We start from the raw sequence: 6,406 nt of genomic DNA on the forward strand, positions 1-6,406 counted from the left end.
AGTTTGTCCCCAAAATCTGCTCCGTTCAGCTTCATCCAGGCCTTTGCCTCTGAAGATGAGTCCGAATCCCCCTTCACACCACAGCCTGGCTGAGCAGAGTCTTGGTGTCCCTGGCAGTTGTTCATCCCCAGCGCTGGCCATTTCCCTTCCAGGGCACTCCCTTCTGCCCGGATCCTGTGACAGTCCTTGATGTGACTCCGAGGCACTGCCTGAGACTCATTTCACAGCAGTCTTGGGCCCTGCCATGCAGACTGCAGCCGCAGTCAGCTTGGCGTCCCGGACCCTTGGCATGGGTCATTGCTGTCCTGGCTGCAGGGAGATGAGCCCGCAGAAGGAAGTTTGGGAGAGTTTCATTTGCGCTGGTCACCCTGCGTGGGCAGCAGGCGCACGGGGCAGGCTGGCGACTTCCATGGTCTAGGGAGACACACTCGCCCCACACACTCCCTGGCTGATGGCCTCGCAGAGCCCAACCCCGCAGCTGTGCGCAAGCTGTCCTCTTGGTCACGTCCGTCGATCACCTTGCCTGATTCCGCTGTTCCGGTGAAAGAGTCTTCTAAATCTGGATGCCCTGGTGCTAATTATAGCACAGATTGCGTGGGGAATTCGGCGGCCTGCACTGTGGCAATCCAGATTAAGCAATTAACCTTGATGTCACTGTAATTATTAAGATGCGTTAGCAAAATGAACTAATTTCCCCACAGGATGTTGAACCAAAATCAACTTCCACTCTCTTTAAGATGCCAAAATAGGAAATGTTAATGGAAAATTACTTGCAAATGTTTAATAAATCTCCCAGGCCCGTGGCTCCTTGTGAGTGTGGGTTGTGGCCCGGTTCTCAGGTGCTCACAGGTGAGGACTGAGTGGCCGGGGCAGGCACCTGTGTGGGGAGGGGATGCCACACCCACGGACTCCAGGGGCCAGGAAGAGGATCCTTCAGCGACCTGCCTGGGAGCCTGGAAGCTTCCACAGGGCAGGAGGGTGCGTTCTGCAAACTGTATTGTGAGACCATGAGAGTGGCTTCTTCCTGGTCCCCTGCACATCCCAAGGCTCCTGTGCTCCATCCGCACCTTCCTGGCTTCCCTCCCACAGGCTCAAGGGCAAGAGCGTGCACCATGCGGACACCATGTCCACCCGCTGGCCGTGGGTACTCCGGCGTCTGGAGAGCATCTCGTGTGCCCCGGGAGCCATCACTCACCAGTTTTCTCTCCCAAGGTTCGTGATGATGCCGTGACTGAACTTAGAGACTTTCTGTTATCCGCACAAAATGCTTGGAGGTTTTCTGTCCCCTTCACTTCACTCCTGGAAAGGACAAGGCTCAGGCCAATCTGCGGGTGTCTCTCTTCTTCTGAAGCCACTTTTGGGTTTGTTTGTTTCTTTCTTTCTTTCTTTGGATGCAGTTTCACTGTGTTGCCCAGGCTGGAGTGCAGTGGCACGATCTCGGCTCACTGCAACTTCCGCCTCCCGGGTTCAAGCGATTCTCCTGCCTCAGCCTCCTGAGTAGCTGGGATGACAGACATGTGCCACCATGTCCAGCTAATTTTTGTATTTGTTTGTAGAGATGGGGTCTCCTTATCTTGCCCAGGCTGGTCTATAACTTCTGGGCTCAAGCAATCTGCCCGCCTCGGCCTCCCAAAGTGCTAGGATTACAGGTATGAGCCACCGCGCCAGGTCAAGAGCCACTTTCTAAAGTAACCTTTGGATATGCTGCCCCCCCTCTCCCAGGCCCTGGGTCCCCTCCCAGCTCCTGGGGCTCCTCCACCTTACAGGGCTCTCCCGAGGAGGCCTGGCCTGCCCACCCCACTCTCTGCATGGACGGGCAGAGGCTCTCTCCCTGCCCACTCTGGACCTGCTGACGCCCAGGACTTGCCTCTGTGTCCCAGGTGAACCTGGCCTCTCTCTCTGGCCTTCAGAATCACACACTAGCAGGTCCCAAGCTAGCGGCACAGAGCTCTTCCTCCTGCCTCAACACCACTCACCTTTCTCAGCAGAAGACACAGCACATCCTACCCCTGCTCCTCCCACAGGGCTCCAGAGAGAGCTGCCCTGTGATCCATGCACACACCGGTGCCCAGGGGTCCACACCGCCAGGCGACAGCATGCTGGGTGCAGTGTCTGCTCGCTCTGCCTCCTGCCTCGGGACCTGGGCCCCCCAGACACCCAGCTGCTCCCTCCCGGAGGCTTGGAAGCCAACAAAGGAAGGGATAACCTTCCCGAGGCTGTGGGGCACACAGGCTTTGGGTGTAGCCTCTGCCCCTCCTCCTGCCCAAGTGTCCACACAGCTTCCTGTGCTGCTGCAAAACGCTCCTCTCTCAATCTCACAGCCCTCCCTGCTCCACTCCATGGTGCCAGCATTAGGTAGCATAGTCAGCCCTCTGTATCTGTGGGTTCCATATCCGTGGATTCGACCAACTGTGGATAGAAAATATGACGAAAAACTGGCTGGGCACAGTGTGGCTGACTCCTGTAATCCCAGCACTTTGGGAGGCTGAGGTGAGCGGATCACAAGGTCAGGAGTTCGAGACCAGCCTGGCCACCACGGTGAAACCCCAACTGATTGAGTGAGGCCCACCTACATTTTGGAGAACCACCTGCGTCCCCAAAGTTCACTGACTGAAATGATAATCTCCAAGTTCACACAATTGCCCATCACACTGCTGGTGCCAGGGAAGAGAAGGAAAAGCTTTTCCCTGTGAGCTGGTGACCTGGGGTCCTGGGCTGGGACAGCTCAGCAGGAAGTGAATCTCCCTCTCCAGAGACAGCCCCTCCTGTGTCTGTCTGCAGGTGTCCTGATGTAACATGTCTTTTAAAATGAGGATTTGTTCATGAAATTTTTTTTCTTAACCAATAAAATGAATTAAATAGAATGCATAGTTTAAATGTTCAGTTCTTTAGTTATGAGTAAGATTGAGTATCTTTCTATTCCTTATCAGCCATTTGTATTTCTTTTTTACTTTGTTGCCTATTCATACTGCTTTCCCAGTTTTCATGGGCACAACATTATTTAATAAATACATTTTTTAAATTAATAATTAAAATGACTTCCATTCCCCACTCCCCAAGTAAGGCTGTACACTAAAGAAAAGTGAAAATTGCAGAAAGTCAGCACATGCTTTCGGCTGTAGCTGGTGGAGTCTGATTTTTGGTGGTTTGTACCATTAGGGTATTTATTATCTTCCTGGTGGGATTTTCGGGGATGGGTGGTCCCAGCGTTGGTTGGGGGCTCAAAGATGCCACTGGGACACAGACTGTGCCCCTCCTGTGTGACTGCGCTCAGCTTGCGGCCTGAGTCCTGCCCCACTCACCTCTGGGCATTCATCCCTACATGACAGCAGTATCCAGGGCAGGAAGGGCCGGCCGTGGGGAACAGGCCTGAAATGTTTTTGATCCTCCTGGCCTGAGTTTCATCTGGGATGACCCAGGGAGGTTCCAGAATGCTCTCTTGGGTCTCCAAGAACAGCCACCGGGGCTACAACTCCGGATCAATCGTGAAACAGGCCTCCATCGGAAGGCCTGGCGCCTCTAATTCACACGGGCTCGCCTGTTCCCCTGACCTCAGCCACCTGCCTTGGGGTCGCGGGTGGAGCCCAGAGCTTGTCCTCAGGGTTAGGCTTATGTGGGAGGTGGACTGTGAACCTTTGCACCTGTGAAAACATCCGCCTGCTGCGTGGGGCGCACTCCAGGGCCCTGCAGTTTGCGTTTCTAAGTCCCTTCTTGTCAGGGTCCGCGCCATCCACCCTCCTGCTTTTCAAAGTCCTGCTTTCACCTCAAGGAGGCTTTCCGGGAACTGGCGGCTCCGTGGCGGGTCTTGGGCCACAGCCTGGGGTGTGTGAAGTTCTGAGTCACTTTTCCTTTGCCACCAGCAGCTGAAGAAAGAGCAGTCCCGACCGTTCAGATTTGAGAACCCACGTCCATCTTCGCTGCTCAGCTCCTGGGGTCTGTTGGAAAGGGTTAACAAGCTCAAGTAGTGGGTTTGAAATCACCTTCATCACAGTAACTGGCAGTGAACTGCAGATGTTACTGCACTCGCTGTGGATGCCTGCGGGACGCGGAGGGAAGGGGTCTGCTCATTGCGGCTTCCACAGACGCTTGGGTGAGGCGGGCAGGTAGGAGGGTGGCCTGTGAGGTGTGAGGGGAGGAGGGCCTCTGCTGTGGGAAGTCCTCCTGGTCACAGGGCTCAAGTGCTTGCAGGAAGCCAGAGGCTGGTGGTGGGGGTGGTGGCCATGGGGGTGTGGGGGCAGTCAGGCCAAGCAGAACCTGGAATTCCTGCCTTTAATGACCTTATTCCCCAAGGCCTGCAACTCCACCATGCCAGGGCTTCCCAAAGGCGGCCAGGAGGGGAACCCGGGGCTCACATGTGCATTTGGAGGACGCTCTTGGAGAAGCAGGGAGACAGACCTCACGGCCCACGTACCCTTGCAGAGAGAGGTTCGGCCGCCCTGCCTCTGCTCGGGGCCTCACGGTTGCACTGAGCCAAGCCCAGTTTTCAGCAGCCACCAGGAGAGAGGGTCACTCCGCGATGCTCCCCAGAGTCAGGGGTGGCTCGGCCGGGCGGCGTGAGTGAGCGGTCCCTTGTTGGAGCTTAGGAAATGCGGGGGATGTGGCCCCGGGTGTGCTCAGTGAGCACCTGGCGTCCCCGACTCCCCTTGGAGAATGGCACCATAGGGGTTGGAGCGTGGCCACAGACCGACTCCCCTTGGAGAATGGCACCATAGGGATTGGAGCGTAGCCTCAGAGGAGGTTTTCCAACAGCATCTCCCGGAAACATGGTGGTGTGGGGAGCCCTGAGCGGCTGCATGGGGGACCTGGGGGTTAAGGGGCAGGGCTGGGGGCCTCGTCCCCTGCAGAGCAGCCCTGGAGGGACGCCTCACTGGGGCTGTGACGCCGCTTCCTACACCGAACACGTTTCTGCCGCTCTCTGAGGACGGAGTCTGAGGCCCTCCTGCTGTCTCTCCAGGAGCCTGGGGCACTCGGGCCTCTGAGGCTGACTCCTGGCCCCTGCCTGCGCTGCCTGCTCTGAGCCAGGCCGCTGGGCCAGGTGCACAGCACGCGTTTGCGTTCAGGCTGTTCCTGCGCGTCGGATGCCTCCAGCCCGCAGTCCCGGCAGACCGTCCTGGGTGGGCCTCACCTAATCAGGTGAAAACGCTTACAAGCAGGGAGGGCTCTGGAGATGCTTCCTTCCCGTGCCAGCCTAGAAGAGGCTGACAGCCATGCCATGGGGAGGGAGGGCTCGGAAACCAGGGCCCTGGTCCTGCAGCCACAAGGAACCAAATTCTGCCAATGCCCCAAGTGAGTTTCAGCAGAGACCCCAAGTTTTAGATGCAGCCCCAGCCCCGGCAGACACCTGGATTTCAGCCTGGTGAGACCTGCACGGCCCCCCGTGGCGATCTGTGCAGGTGAGCACCCACCGGCCTGCGTCTACCACACCAGCTAAGTCAGGGCCTGAGCCCTACATGTCGGGGGTCACGGAAAACTTCAGGGAGGAAAACCGAGAAGCAAAGCTAACTTACGCTCCAGGGGAGGATGGGAGCATTCAGGCCGGAGAGACTCAGGACCCATGGGGCGTTCAGAGGGCAGTGGGTGGAGAGGCCCGCAGGGCTGGCATGGGGAGCTGCCAGGAACCAGGTCCCATAGGCTCTAAGAGCCAGTGTCTCCCAGGAGTTCAGGCTTTGGCTGACATGTGACTGGTTTTGAGCACAGAAAGCTGAACTCTCCTGGTCCACCACGGCCTGAGTTAGAGCTGAGGTGCAGGAGGAGCGAGGCCTCAGGATGCTGTTCTCTAGGGGAAGGCAGCCTGAAGGTGAGGGCCGGAAACTGTGGCTCCTGGACGTTGCTTTTCCGAAGCCCAGAAGAGTCTGAAGCACCCTCAGCATGAGACGAATGTCCTTTGCTCAGAGGAGAAATTCCTTGGCCGTGGCCCATGCAGCGACCTCTCTGCAAGGCCACACAGAGGGAAGCGACTGCAGGGGGTTGCTGCATCTTGCTGAAAGCGCTGATGTAGATGACTGGGCCCCCGACAGGCTGGCACAGAAGCAGATGGTGTCGACAGCTGGGCCCTGGGAAGGACTTGGAGGCCTGTGGCACAAAACCCTCGAGAAGGGCAGAGGCGCAGGGTTGAGGAGACATGGTGCCCAGAACTCTCCTGTCCACTGGGAGTCTGCCCTGGGCCTGAGACAGGGTTGAGGAGACATGGTGCCCAGAACTCTCCTGTCTGCTGGGAGTCTGCCCTGGGCCTGAGACAGGGTTAAGGGGACATGGTGCCCAGAGCTCTCCTGTCTGCTGGGAGTCTGCCCTGGGCCTGGCACAGGGTTGAGGAGACATGGTGCCCAGAACTCTCCTGTCTGCTGGGAGTCTGCCCTGGGCCTGAGACAGGGTTAAGGGGACATGGTGCCCAGAGCTCTCCTGTCCA

This window comes from Rhinopithecus bieti, unplaced genomic scaffold (genome assembly GCF_001698545.2).
Source record: "Rhinopithecus bieti isolate Rb0 unplaced genomic scaffold, ASM169854v2 scaffold_38181, whole genome shotgun sequence".
Classification (NCBI taxonomy): Eukaryota; Metazoa; Chordata; class Mammalia; order Primates; family Cercopithecidae; genus Rhinopithecus; species Rhinopithecus bieti.